At 49.4% G+C, this 15570-nt stretch overlaps 1 long non-coding RNA gene and 1 pseudogene across 2 annotated transcripts in view; one reads left to right on the plus strand and one right to left on the minus strand.

The window, feature by feature from the left end:
- The window catches only part of LOC132509947 (uncharacterized), a 54862-nt gene extending 40253 nt beyond the window's left edge, over window positions 1–14609 (minus strand). For both annotated transcript variants that reach the window (XR_009537182.1, XR_009537181.1), the window contains exon 1: window positions 14473–14609. This is a non-coding gene — a long non-coding RNA (uncharacterized LOC132509947). The remainder of the gene's footprint in view (window positions 1–14472) is intronic.
- Window positions 3061–4340, plus strand: LOC132510082 (4-hydroxybenzoate polyprenyltransferase, mitochondrial-like; annotated as a pseudogene).
- Window positions 14610–15570: the final 961 nt, after the last annotated feature.

Here is a 15570-nt window from a genome sequence, read left to right on the forward strand (position 1 = left end):
ATAGTAACCGTTACTTAGTTTGTTTTTCAGGAACATGGAGTTAGTCTTGCCAAGTTCAAACTGACTGGCACCATGGACCCTCCTGCTGGGCCTGTACAAGTGTCCAATGGATGCCTTTTTGATGTCAGGGCCAAAATCTCTACCCTCGGATCATGCTAACACCACCATGTTCTGAACATGCACCCCTGAAGAAGCACGTAATTCAGATATGCCTGTACAGAGCAGCCAGTACTTCACCTTTTTCCTGCCTCCAATCAGCTGGAAAGTCAGCTGATAGCTTTCTGGGAGTTTCCTTGTACATAACTTGTTGCTTTTCCCTTGCTGCTTTTAAGATTCTCTGGGGTTTTTTTGTTGTCTTTTGGTAATTTATTTATTTATTTTTGGCTGTGTTGGGTCTTTGTTTCTGTGTGAGGGCTTTCTCCAGTCGCGGCGAGTGGGGGCCACTCTTCATCGCAGTGCGCAGGCCTCTCACTGTCATGGCCTCTCTTGTTGCGGAGCACAGGCTCCAGACGCGCAGGCTCAGTAGTTGTGGCGCATGGGACTAGTTGCTCTGCGGCATGTGGGATCTTCCCAGACCAGGGCTCGAACCCATGTCCCCTGCATTGGCAGGCAGATTCTCAACCACTGCGCCACCAGGGAAGCCCAGATTCTCTGTTTTTAATTTTTGCCATTTTAATTACAGTGTGTCTTGATGTGATTCTCTTTGGGTTGATTCTGTTTGGGACTCTCTGTGCTTCTTGGACCTGAATGTCTGTTTCCTTTCCCAGGTTAGGAAAGTTTTCAGTTACTCTATCTTCAAACACATTTTCGGTCCCTTTCTCTCTCTCTTCTCCTTCTGGGATCTCTATCATGTGAATTTTAGCATGCTTGATGTTGTCCCAAATTCTCTTAAACTGTCCTCACTTTTTATTTTTTCTGTTCAGCTTCAGTGATTTCCATTACTGTCTTCCAGCTCACTGATCTGTTCCTCTGTCATCTAATCTACTTTTGATTCCTTCTAGTGTATTTTTTATTTCAGTTATTGTATTCTTTACCTCTGTTTGGTTCTCCTTTATAAATATAAAGGCTCTTTAACTCTGTTAAACTTTTCACTGTTTTCATCCATTCATCTCTCGAGTTCTTTGATCATCTTTATGATCCTTACCTTGAACTTTTTTTTTTTTGGCTGCATTGGGTCTTCGTTGCTGCATGTGGGCTTTCTCTAGTTGCAGCAAGTGGGGGCTACCCTTCATTGCGGTGCTCAAGCTTTATTTTAGTTCTTCTTCTGGGGTTTTATCCTATTCCTTTGTTTGGAACATGTTCCTCTTGTCACATCATTTTGCCTAATTTTGCTGTTTTTATTTCTGTGTATCTGGTACACTGGTATTATTTCCTGACCTTGGAGATGTGGCCTTTTGTAGGAGATGTCCTAAGCCTCCCAGCAGCCCACTCCCCTCTGGTCACCAGAGTTATGTGCTCTAGGGGTGCCCCTATGTCCACGAGGGCTGCGTGGGTCCTTCTGTTGTGGTGGGTTGACTATCTGGGTGGTCTGCTAGGCGTGGCTGGCCCCTGGTCCAGTTGGTTGTCAGGCCCTCTTTGTACGGAGGCTGCCAGCCATGGTTCCCAGGGCTGGGTCCCAGGCAGCTGGCGGTGGAAGCCTGGGGGAGGGGGGTCCCAGGGCTACTGCTGGCCCACTGGTGGACAGAATGGGGTTCTAGGGTGAGTAGCTGTGGGGCTGGGGCTCCCAGGTCCATTGCCAGCCTGCTGGCGGTTAGAGTCAGTTCCCGACATGGCTGACTGCAGGTTCCGGGATGTCCCAAAGCTGGACTTGGCCCACTGCTGAGCGGGGCTGGAAACTGGAGTGGCTGGCTGAGGGGTGCAAGGTGTCTCAGAGCTGCTGTTCGCTTGCTGGTGGGCACAGCTGGGGCCCAAGGAGCCCTGGGGCTGGTATGTTAGTTGGGTCCTGACAAGGCCAGCTGCAGAGCTGCAGTGATCCTGGGGCTGGTGCCCACCCACCAGTGGGTGAAACCAAGTCCTAGGGCCAGTACCAGCCCACCAGCATACAGAGTCAGGTCCTGGGATCTCTGGCTGCAGGGTGCAGGGGCTCCAGAGCTGGTGTCGGCCCACTGGTGGGGGTCCTGGGGCTAGCACTGGATTGCTGGTGGGTGGATCCAGGTCCCAGGGTCTCTGGCTGCAGGCCCCTGGGGGTCCCTGAGTTTGCACCCAATTTTCATTGTATATGTGAGGAGATTTCCCCCACACCAAATAACTCCATTCTGAGGCCATCTACCTGGAGATGTAAGCAGCTTTTGTCAGGAAAAAGAGCTCTCTGCAGGAGGCCCCTTTTGTCTTGTCACTTTAGCTAAGCTATATTCTAACTAACCGTAAGCCAGGCACCCCCATGCTCTACTCATCTCCAGCCCAAGCACACCTTTCCTAACTTTGTTTTTTTTTTTTAAATAAATTTATTTATTTATTTTTGGCTGCGTTGCATCTTCATTGCTGCACGTGGGATTTATCTAGTTGTGGTGAGTGGGGGATACTCTTTGTCGTGGTGCACGGGCTTCTCATTGCGGTGGCTTCTCTTGTTGCAGAGCATGGACTCTAGGCATGCGGGTTCAGTAGTTGTGGCACGTGGGCTCAGTAGTTGTGGTGCACAGGCTTAGTTGCTCTGCAGCATGTGGGATCTTCCCAGACCAGGGCTGGAACCCATGTCCTCTGCATTGGCAGGTGGATTCTTAACCACTGCGCCTCCAACTTTCCTAACTTTTTTTTTTTTTTTTTTTTTTTTTTTTGCGGTACGCAGGCCTCTCACTGGTCCGGAGCACAGGCTCCGGACGCGCAGGCCCAGTAGCCATGGCTCACGGGCCCAGCCACTCCGCAGCATGCGGGATCTTCCCGGACCGGGGCATGAACCCGCATCCCCTACATCGGCAGGCGGACTCCTAACCACTGTGCCACCAGGGAAGCCCCACCAACTTTCCTAACTTTTGATCACACAATACCGTGCCTAACCTGTTGGTTCTTTCCATAGATCAAAGAAGTAGAAAGGAAGAATAAGTAATTAACAGATGACCAGATCTCCTCCCTAGCTTCCCCTTCAGTAATCTCTCAAACAAACTGTGTGAACAAGATAGCATCTAAAGAAAGGTCGACAAGCCTGCATGCAGTGGGAGAAGGTGACAAGTCTGATCCCCTATTTCAATGAGTAACTGAGACCAGTTTCCCTTTTCCCTTTAAAAACTTCCATGGCCCGATGCTGGGCGCGGGAGGCGTGGGGCTCGCGGGCCAGGACACAGGCGTGGCTATGGGGCTCACACGGCCGCTCCCTGGCCTTGGCTCACGCGGCCCGCGAGCTCCACACGGGAGACTGGCGGCCCTCGGCGGGGCTGGGGCCAGGCGGGCGTCCGCTGAGCCTGTCAGCGGCGGGGATCGTGAATCGGCGCCCCACCGTCTGCAGCCCCACCTGTGCCTCATGCGGTTGGACAAGCCCATCGGAACCTGGCTGCGGCACCTGCCATGTACTCGGAGCACTGCTTTGGCAGCCCAACCAGGCTGTTTTCCGGATTGGTACGTGTTATCCCTCTCTGGCACTGGAGCTGTTCTGCTGCGTGAAGCAGGCTGTACTATTAATGACATGTGGGACCAGGACTATGATAAAAAGGTTCCAGGAACAGCAAGTCACCCAATCGCTGCTGGAGACATTTCAACTTTTCAACCCTTTGTTTTTCTCGGGGGACAGCTGACCTTGGCACTAGGTGTTCTTCTGTGGCTGAATTACTACAGTATAGCTCTTGGAGCTGCATCCCTACTTCTTGTCATCACCTACCCGCTAATGAAGAGAATTACATACTGGCCTCAATTAGCCTTGGGGTTGACTTTTAATCGGGGAGCATTACTTGGATGGTCTGCTATCAAGGGCTCCTGTGATCCACCTGTTTGCCTCCCTCTTTATTTTTCTGGGATTATGTGCACTCAGGTAAGATACTATCTATGCTCGTCAGGACAAGACAGATGATGCTCTGATCGTGCTGAAGTCCACGGCAGTGCTGTTCTGTGAAGATACTAAGCAGTGGCTCGGTGGCTTCGGTGTGGCAATGCTGGGGGCGCTGAGCCTGGTGGGAGCGAACAACGGTCAGACTGTGCCCTACCGCACTGCTCCGGCTGCTGCAGCAGGAGCCCATCTGGCTCACCAGATTTACACTCTGGGCATGCACAGACCTGAGGAGTGTTGGGATAAATTCACCTCCAACAGAACAATAGGACTAATACTTTTTTTAGGGATTGTCCTTGGGAATTTGTGGAAAGAAAAGGAGACAGATGAAACAAAGAAAAATACAGATAATAGAATGGAAAATTAGCAAATTAAGTTTATCTGGGGATTTTTAAAATAAACTTTTACAAAACACTCTCAGGTCTTATTACCACATATCTGGATCTGAATAACAGTCTTACAATATGTTAATGAATTACAAACCAGTAGCTGAAGTTTTAGAGCATTTTTGCCTGGATTTTAGTTCAAGTATGTACTAGTCGAATTCTTACCCTGTCACAGAAACCGGGAACTCTTCAGGATTTGCCATCACCTGCAGTATTTTTAAGTTAATGCATGCTTCTCATTATAATTCTCATCTGCAGTTACAGGAATTATGTGAGTTTGGGCACTTTGGAAAAAACCTAATGTGTGTCTCATCTAAATGAATGTCTCTGTATGAAAATGGACTCTCTTTTTAGGGGAAAATAAAAGTTGCTACAGAAAGTTTGGGCTTATTGTTCTCTGTGTTGACCTTTACTTATGGCCAAAAGCTGTAATTCAGGAAACCATTCTATTTTTTATATTTTAAGAGAATTTAAATCAGTAAACAAAGATTTTTACCTATTATACCTGTTAAACAAGACAACAAACTTCTATGGCCAAGCATAATCGTCAGAGTTAGATTTGGGACACGAGTCTGCCTTCTCTCCAGAATGCTAGCTTTCTGATTAGGAACATTAGGAAAAGGAACATTTTTCATTTCTCCTAACACTTGCCTCCTGAGTATTGATTTTCAAGCAGTGGCAGCTGGACCCGAGTTTGGTAGCAGAGGTAGCCTCAGATTCTGCATTTTAAGGCTTCAGTCCTACCAGACAGCACCCCGACTCATTTCACACTCCAGTCACAGGTCCACGTTGTTACCTGTGCTTCTGACCAACCAGCTACAAATCAGAGGTTCCCACGACCCCCTCCTTGGGTTCAATTAATTTGCTAGAGTGGCTCTCAGAACTCCAGAAACTCATTTTTACTCACTGGATGTATTATATAAGAATATAAGTCAGGTGGAACAGAACAGTAGTCAGTTGAGAGCCCAGAAATAAACCCACACACCTACAGTCAATTAATCTGCAACAAAGGAGGCAAGAATACATAATGGAGAAAAGACAGTCTCTTCAGCAAGTGGTGTTGGAAAAGCTGGACAGCCACATGTAAATCAATGAAGTTAGAACACTCTCTCACATCATACACAAAAATAAACTCGAAATGGCTTAAAGACTTAAATGTAAGACTGGATACTATAAAACTTCTAGAAAAGAACATAGGCAAAACATTTTCTGACATAAATCGTAGCAATGTTTTCTTAGGTCAGTCTCTCAAGGCAATAGAAATAAAAGCAAAAATAAACAGATGGAACCTAGTTAAACTTACAAGCTTTTGTACAGCAAAGGAAACTATAAACAAAATGAAAAGACAACCCACAGAATGGGAGAAAATATTTACAAATGATGCGATTGACAAGGGCTTAATTTCCAAAATATACAAACAGCTCATACAGTTCATACAGCTCAATATCAAAAACAAACAACCCAATCAAAAAACGGACAGAAGACCTAAATAGACATTTCTCCAAAGGAGACTTACATACAGCCAACAGGCACATGAAAAGATGCTCAACATCACTAATTATTAGAGAAATGCAAATCAAAACTACAATGAGGGGCTTCCCTGGTGGCGCAGGGGTTGAGAGTCCGCCTGCCGATGCAGAGGACACGGGTTCGGGCCCTGGTAAGGGAGGATCCCACATGCCGCAGAGCAACTAAGCCCGTGAGCCACAACTACTAAGCCTGCGCTCTAGAGCCCGTAAGCCACAACTACTGAGCCTGTGTGCCACAACTATTGAAGCCCACATGCCTAGAGCCCGTGCTCCACAACGGGAGAGGCCACGGCAGTGAGAAGCCCGTCCACCACAACAAGGAGTGGCCACTGCTCGCCACAACTAGAGGAAGCCCGCGCCTAGCAAAAAAGACCCAACTAAGCCAAAAATAAATAAATAAATTTATAAAAAACAAACTACAATGAGGTACCACCTCACATGGGTCAGAATGGCCATCATCAAAAAGTCTACAAATAACAAATGCTGGAGAGGATGTAGAGAAAAGGGAGCCCTCCTACACTGTTGGTGGGAATGTAAATTGGTGCAGCCACTATGGAGAACAGTATGGAGGTTCCTCAAAAAACTAAAACTATAGTTGCCATATGATCCAGCAACCCCACTCCTGGGCATATATCCAGAGAGAACCATACTTCAAAAAGATACATTCACCCCAATGTTCATTGCAGCACTATTTACAACAGCCAAGACATGGAAACAACCTAAATGTCCACTGACAGATGAACGGATAAAGAAGTGTGGTACATATATACAATGGAATATTACTCAGCCATAAAAAAGAATGAAATAATGCCATTTGCAGCGATGTAGATGGACCTAGAGATTACTTTCTGAAGTCAGTCAGAAAGAGAAAGACAAATACCAGATGATATCACTTATACGTGAAATCTAAAATATGACACGAATGAACTTATCTACTAAACAGAAGCTGAATCACAGACACAGAGAACAGACTTGTGGTTGCCAAGGCAGTGGGGGGAGGGATGGACTGGGAGTTTGGGATTAGCAGATGCAAACCATTATATAGAGAATACATAAACAAGTTCCTACTGCATAGCACAGGGAACTATATTCAATATCCTGTGATAAACCATAATGAAAAAGAATATGAACAAGAATTTGTGTATATATATATATATATATATATACGTATGTATAACAGAATCACTTGGCTATACAGTAGAAATAAACACATCATTGTAAATCAACTATACTTTAATAAAATAAATTTTTTTTAAAAAGAATATAACTCAGAGGACTTCTCTGGTGGCACAGTGGTTAAGAATCCGCCTGCCGGGCTTCCCTGGCAGTGCAGTGGTTAAGAATCCGTCTGCCAATGCAGGGGACACAGGTTCGAGCCCTGGTCCAGGTAGATCCTACATGCCACGGAGCAACTAAGCCTGTGTGCCACAACTACTGAGCCTGCACGCCACAACTACTGAAGCCCACGCACCTAGAGCCCGTGCTCCACAACAAGCGAAGCCACCACAATGAGAAACCTGAGCACTGCAATGAAGAGTAGCCCCCGCTTGCCGCAACTAGAGAAAGCCCACATGCAGCAATGAAGACCCAATGCAGCCAAAAATAAATAAATAAATAAATGAGTGAATGAATGAATATAACTCAGGAACAGCCAGATGGAAGAGATGCACAGGGCAAGGTATGGGGAAGGGCACAGAGTATACACGCTCTTTCCAGGTGTACCACTCCCCCTGAATCTCCACGTGTTCCCCAGCCCAGAAGCGCTCCAAACCCCGTCCTTTTGGGGTTTTATGGTTGCTTCATGATTGATTCAACCTCCCTGGAGGTCAGATCCCTCTAATCACATGATTGGCTTCTCCAGCAACCAGCTCCCAACCTTAGGTGAGTTCCAAAAGTCACCTTATTAACATAAAAAAGACACCTTTATGACTCTCATCACTTCAGAAATTCTAAGAGTCTTAGGAGCTCTGTGCTAGAAATCGGGATGAAGAGCAAATATTTGTTTCTTATTATCAGTCACAACATCACAAATGGGTTTATTATTTCCATGGCCATAGTGACCCAAATGACCCCTTCATTTCCAACCCTGAAGAGTCCCAATTTGACCCTGAGTCCAGAGAATTCTTTTCACGTGGCACTCCCCCTTGTTACAGGGTGGCAGGAGTACATTTTATTGGAGCTGCTGAAACCATCCAAAAGGTACTGGAGGGCGCTGACATGGTTGCTGGACATGGAGGAGATTCCCACCCAGGAGCTCAGATACTTCAGACTTGTGAAATGGAGCCAAGAGGCCAGCAGAGGGAGCTCTCCCCCATATACCACTCCACCATCAACCCAGACCTTGACAGGAAGACCCTTACTTGGCATCTCCCACAGGAAGTGACAGCACCATTTCCAGGAGGAGGAAGATTTTCTCCTTGCCTGGCAGCAACTCAGCCAATGAGAGACTGTCACCACTCAACCATGAAAAGCCCCTATACTTCAAACTCCCAGTTTCCCCCAATGGACTTTGGTTTATAACAGCCCCTCCCAACTTCCCCTTCTCTAGGAAAGAGGTTCCTCTCCTTTGTTTTACTGGACTTCCATGTGGTTTGCCCGAGGTGCATGTCCCAAATCGCAATTCTTTGCTGTTCTCGAATAAACAAATTTTGCTAGGCTGTTTTACTGTTTTAGGTTACAGACTCATGGCCCTCTACTCCGGTTGCCCTGGAAGGGTCTCCCTTGAACAAATTTCCCTCAACAAAAAAGATTCCTCACTCCCTCTTCAACAAACCCCCAACTTAGACAATAAGTTGCCTCTTATGGGAATACTTATGGGACTACTTAGGGAAGCCTCTACTGGGAGTTCCAAAAACCCAGGGGTCCTGGCCACTTGACCTCTGGGTAGCCAGTCTCAACTCCAGGCCCTGAAACCTGCATTCTCCAGCTACAGCCTCCCTCTGCTGTCCACCTTCCTGCCACACAGACACCTCCTGACCCCGAGCCTGTCCCCGATGCTCCCTCTGCCTGCTTCCCTAACCTCCAGGGCTGGCAGCCACCTAAGCCCCTACCCTAGAAAACTGGCAGCTCCCTGAGGCTTGTCCCACCTCCTGAGGACAATCATCCTTATACCACTCTGGTGGTCCATTTGGGACAATAAAAATTTAGTCCTTTTTGGCCCTATTAGGCTCTGGGGCCCAAGTCACTGTCATTTGAGGCAATTCCTCTAAATTCCCTAAAAGGAAGTCCTTTCCCTATAAATCAATCAAAGGTGTAAAAACCCATTCGGATGTAACTATTGGGACCATTCATCTCAAACAGCTAGCTACCTCTGGTGGTGCCCCCCTGTTTTTTTCTTTTCCTATTGCAGGCATGGATCCATTGACACAACACCATGCCCCATGGACTAAGCCCAAGCTCTTGGCTTCGCTGGTAGGACTCGCCAATTGGGCACCGGTGACTCTTTCTCTGGGTCAAGATGGTAAACATTCCCCAATACTGATGTAAACAGGGCACTGAAGGCCCATGTCCTATGATTAAAGATATGCTTGAGGGACTTCCCTGGTGGTCCAGTGGCTAAGACTCCGAGCTCCCAATGCAGGGGGTCTGGGTTTGATCCCTGGTCAGGGAACTAGATCCCACATGCCGCAACTAAGAATTAGCATGCTGCAACTAAAGATCCCGCACATTGCAGTGAAGATCCCGCATGCCTCAACTAAGACCCGACACAGCCAAATAAACAAATATTTTAAAATAAATACATAGGACATCGCTGGTGGCTCAGTGGTTAAGAATCCGCCTGCCAATGCAGGCCACACGGGTTCGATCCCTGGTCCAAGAAGATCCCACGTGCCGCGGAGCAACTAAGCCCGTGTGCCACAACTACTGAGCCTGCATGCCACAACTACTGAAGCCCACACGCCTAGAGCCCGTGCTCTGCAACAAGAGAAGCCACCGCAATGAGAAGTCCACGCACCGCAACAAAGAGTAGCCCCGGCTCGCCGCAACTAGAGAAAGCCCGCGTGCAGCAACGAAGACCCAACGCAGCCAAAAATAAAAATAAATAAATACATACATAAAATAAAGATATGCTTCAGCTGAGAGTCATTCGGCCCACAGTCTCCTTTGCAATAGCCCCATGAGGCTGGTACTTAAGCCAGCCACTAATGATGGCCCCTCACCCTTGACAATGGAAACCTCAATGCTCAGGTTCTCCCCGCTTAAGGCTTCAACTCCTAATATCATAGAACTCACTGAGGACATACAACGGGTCCAGGAAGCATCCTCAGTAGTCGTCAACCTACTCACCAGTTCTATTCTGTTCCCATTATGGAGGATGGGGACATGTTCCCCGGGGAGACCCACCACTCCCTCGGGCAGGTTGATTTCCTCGGCCGCTGCCCCCACCTGTCGACACACTCATCGCTGCTGACATGCAGGACCCCTCTGCTCGACCCCCGCCCAGGGTTCCTCCTCAAACAGGCCTTTCCTGACTACATTTGGCTTGTGCCCTTTGCATCACTAGACATTACTGACTCTGACCCGGGCACCCACTTTGCTGGCCTCACCAAGCACGAGAACAGCATATTTTCTTCCTTTTTTTGGCAGTGCTGAGCCATGCCGAACAGCTTTGCGGATCTTAGTTCCCCGACCAGGGATCGAATCCGGGACAGTAGTGAAGCCCCGAGCCCTAACCACTGGACTGCCAGGGAATTCCCAAAATGGCCTCCTTAAAGAGCCTCTCCTTACAAGCAAGGGGTCCCTGAAATGGATGAAGCTAGGGCCCCATCTTGCTTGATTCTCACCCCCGGGGCCTTCTTATCCCACATAACAATTACTATCCACCCCCCACCCCGAAGTTCCACTTTCAGTCATCTCCGGCAATCCTCAAGCTTTCACCCTCCAAAACAGGGTCCTTTTTATTCTGTCCTCTGAGTCTACTCCCCCCTTCCACTAGGGTTTTTCCATCATTACATCATTTGCTTCACGCTGGTGACCTGACCGAGGGCAGGTAGTCCCATGTGACCCCTCATCAGTGCGTGTCCCCCAGGCCAGAAGCCCAGCAAGTTAGTGCGAAATCATTTCTTCTAAAGCCCTGACAATGGAGGGGTCACCCCCATGCTGGTCGCTCTCCCTGTTTATAGAGGCTGCAAGGGCTGGCAGATGAAATGAGATCTCCTACTAATTCACAGGAAGTAGAACTCATTGCCTGAGGCCAATCCCTGGCACAGTTTGGGTGTCTGAAAGAGGGAAAGAAACTCTCTGCTCGGTAGATTTGAGCCCAACTTGGAGACGAGAATATGGTGAGAAAGCTACACGTCATGGCCGTACCCCCATGCTAGACACCGTAACCCACAGCTTTCTCCCCAAGCATCACCACTCAGCCGTTCATCAATATACAGATAGCTCAGCCACGGAACCTCCACCCCGCCCGCCCAAGTGCATCAAGCATCAGTGGCTGTGACTATTCTTATGACTTTGCACTGGCCCGGGTGATGGGGTTACTTGTAGACAGGTTACTCGGGCCAACCATCGTGCAGATCCAATGCTGGAACGTACCACTCCCGCTTGCAATTGCACCACCTGGTGGAGAAGCAGGAAGTGTTGGAGAGCCCTACTGAGAAGGGCTCAGGCCACTAGGCCACCCAGCCTGGGGCAAGGGATGGAATCCCTTTATAGGCAACTGGTCCTCTGGGAGCAGTGTCTGAATGACACTCGCCTCCGGTTTCCTATACATGGAATATTGCTACCAGCTGGCCCTGCTATTGCCTGTATATAAAACCCCTCTGGTTATGGGAACTGTGATCTCATGGTCTCTCCTCTGCCCTCACAGATCGGTCCCAGGAAATAGCATTCCTAAGATCCTCTCTAGCCTGGAATATAAATGTGCGCAGGATCTTCTCATGCTTTGGATGAGCTCCTTGGGAGATGAAAGGGCAGCTGCCTATGCCATGGCCGAATGTGCCCCTGAAGACCCCTTCACAGTTAGGTTCACTAGGGAGCAGTAGCAGATAGGCAGCTCAGTCCTCAGGGAAACCTCCGAGTCACATCAGGGTAGCCTACGACCAGCCCATGACCAGTACCCCAACCGACAGCCACATGGGAGGGTCGCCGGGGTGACTGCCTCTCCACAGCACCTCACCTCTGAGATGGATTCATCGCTGGAGAGGACACCATCTCAGACGACATGGCCCCAGCCCAAGTTTGCCACTGGAGATGCCTATACCTCTTGCACCAGAGATGACACCCCAGGGACACACCACCACGTCAGAGACCTCACCATTTCACTTGCCCAGATGTTGAAATATTACCCAAATCTTCGAACAGATTCCCAGAGTCCCCGAGATCACTGACCTATTTTCATGGCTGGACGCTTTAAGTTTGCGACAATAGCTACGAACAACATCGCAGACTGTATGTTATTATAGGATTTGTACATTTAGGATTTAGAGGTGTACTTCATAGGTTACAATGGGCCCTCCCCCTGACTTCTAACTTATCTGCTACCCAGGCTGTTAGTGTCCTTTTACCACTGACTCTGATGCTTCAGCATCACAGGGTGGATTGTAGTGTAAGTGCCAGACAGTGAGGTGTTTTGTTTTGTTTTAATCTTTTGGCCGCACTGTGAGGCATGTGGGATCTCAGTTCCCCGACCGGGGATCGAACTCAAGCCCCCTGTGTTGGCAGCATGGAGTCTTAACTACGGGACTGCCAGGGAAGTCCCTGTTTGGTTGGGTTTTTTTTTTTTTAATTTCATTTATTTATTTATTTTTGGCTGTGCTGGGTTTTCTTTTCTGTGCGTGGGCTTTCTCTAGTTGCGGCGAGCGGGGGCCACTCTTCACCGCGGTGCGCGGGCCTCTCACTGCCGCGGGCCTCTCACTGCCGCGGGCCTCTCACTGCCGCGGCCTCTCTTGTTGTGGAGCACAAGCTCCAGACGCGCAGGCTCAGTAGTTGTGGCTCACGGGCCTAGCCGCTCCACAGCATGTGGGATCTTCCCGGACCGGGGCACGAACCCGTGTCCCCTGCATTGGCAGGCAGACTCTCAACCACTGCGCCACCAGGGAAGCCCTGGTTGGGTTTTTTTAATTTTAAAGCAACTGCCTGATAAACTCTTGATTGCTGAGACACCCACTTCAAAGACAACTACGTCACATAAACACGTTGCCAGTTGCACGACGAGGTAAAGAGTCAGCCCACCCCCACGTGATGCTGCCGCAGCTGGGCTGGAGACCCACTGCGGGAACCTCCTTCGTGATTAGCAGCACTGCTTTGTGGCGTAAGCAGAGGAACGGCTCCTGCCTCATAAAGCCCACAGTCTAGTCTAGTAAACAGGTGAATCCAGTGGAGCATAATTAGTTTCTAGCAGAGGGGAATACAAGGCTTGTGAGACCTCGGAGGAGGAAGCATCTAACTCTGGTTGAGGCAAAGGAGGCCTGAGGCAAGTTGGAGGTGCCGCAGAATGCCAAGTTGTTTACTGAGGCCACTTAGCCTGCTGGTCGCCCGTCCTTGATTTCTTTCGATCACACAGATTGAGCAGGACCCCCGGTAGCGGTCCATGTATTCGGCCCATGTATTAGGCCCTCCTAACCAACTCCATCACTCTGCGGGCCAGGACCCAGCTGCCCGTCCCGCCCTGCCACCATCACGGTAACTGCATCCTCCTGGCAGCTGCTCGTAGCAGCGTCTCCTACCGCCCAGGCTGGCCTAAAGAGGGCACCGGGGGGTGAACTTCTCAGCCAGCCTGGTGCCCCTCCCTCCAGCACATTCCTTCCTACTCTGGTGCGCCTTCCGGGCCTTCCCGTGGAAGCCAGCCACTGGGCATCCTGCTTTACACAGCACGGCCACCCCACCACGCCCGCTTCTCTCAGCCTTAAATCCCTTCTTCCACCGTCTGACCTGGTCATTCTGGCATGTGGCCCTCATTTAGTGGGGTCCAGGGCTGGTTTCTGGCTTCTAGGAGCCATCCAGGCAGCAAGTGGGCAACCATCCCTGGGGGACCTGGCGAGGGTGTTAAATCCTGTGTCCTGGGAGAGGGCTCCCAAATCAGTAATCTCTCCCTTATCTGATTTTATGTTCTGACCCCACTGGATCCAGGGCTCACCTGGCCTTGCTGGCGAGGTCCTGCAGCGCCCTTGAGACACGGGTTCTTTCCTCTCTTATCCGGCCCAGCACACCTCCAGGAGTGGAGGTGGGGCCTGTGCGGAGGAGCCTGCGGTCCTGCAGGGCCCTGACCCTGGCCTGGCAGACCCGCCTAGCTTGACCGTTTACGCTGCTCTACGACTACACCCTGGGCCCTGTGCTCAGCTTTCTCACCAGGGAGCCGCGGAGGTTGGGCAGCTCTGTCTGTGCTCCCAGGGAGGCTCTCTGGCCTTCACACCTAGCTTTTAATGGGCTATGAATCACTCTCAGCTTTTCCTTTCCTTTTTCTGAAGCCTGAATTTTGCTTAGCAACAGCTACGCCGTTTCACCAGCCTTACAGTTTCTCCCTCCACCCCCCGTATTTCACCAACTCCTGACATATGGGAAAACCCACTCGTGAATTCTCTCCCACCAGACGACCATCCCAGTTTGTCAGGGGTGGAAGTCTGAACAATTTCATCGTTACCTTGTGCCGCGGGCGGTGCCGCCCCTACCAAGGGGGAAGGTGTCCTCACGGCCACAGCCGGCAGAGAGCGGTCCAACTCCAGAATCCCGTCCTAACGCCTGCTTTCTGGAGTCCACCCACTCCTGGTACCAAGAGTCACAATTCGAGCTTCCGGGGAGCAGACTCTGAGATGAAGGTCAGCACCAGGAAGTGAATCAGGGAGTGCTTCCAGGATCAACACCTAGGAAGGGAAGGGATGGGCCTTTAAAAGCCAGCTGACCAATCAGGGATGTGGGCCGCCCAGAAAGGCCACATGACCTTGGTCAGGAAGATTCTCTGCAGCTGAGGAAATTGCCAGAGAGGGCTGACAGCTGAGGGCTGTCTGTGGGCAACACTCCCTGCAGCTGGGGTGTGGGTCAGCGCTGCAGGGGGTCTGGGCAGCTCATCACTGTGTCCGCTAGCTGTGGGTACAGATGTCGGCTGATAAGTGACTGGTGAACGATGTGACACTCTCCAGATGTGAACGATGACCATCCTTTTCTGATCGGTCCAGACATTTCAGTTAAATAGGAAGCTAGGTGATCTGTGGACAGAGAAGGTTGGCCATATGCCCTAATTGTGCCTAAGGAAGAATAGGAACACTGGATGGGCCAAGTGAAGTAAGTCAGAAAGAGAAACACAAATGCCATATGCTATCACTTATATGTGGAATCTAAAATATGACACAAATGAACCTATGTATGAAACAGAAACAGAATCACAGACATAGAGAACAGACTGGTGGTTGCCAAGGGGGAGGGGTTGGGGGAGGGATGGAGTGAGAGTTTAGGGTTAGCAGGTTCAAACTATTATATATAGGATGGATAAACAACAAGGTCCTACTGTAGAGCACAGGGAACTATATTCAATATCCTGTGATAAACCATAATGGAAAAGAATATGAAAAAGAATATATATATGTATAACTGAATCACTTTGCTGTACAGCAGAAATTAACACAATATTGTAAATCAACTATACTTCAATTTAAAAAATTTAAAATAAACAAATAAATAGTAAAAAAAAAAAGAATACTGTATGGGGCAGCCTCAGCAGGGCCCATTAAGCACACCCTGCCTT

This window comes from Lagenorhynchus albirostris, chromosome 19 (genome assembly GCF_949774975.1).
Source record: "Lagenorhynchus albirostris chromosome 19, mLagAlb1.1, whole genome shotgun sequence".
Taxonomy (NCBI): domain Eukaryota; kingdom Metazoa; phylum Chordata; class Mammalia; order Artiodactyla; family Delphinidae; genus Lagenorhynchus; species Lagenorhynchus albirostris.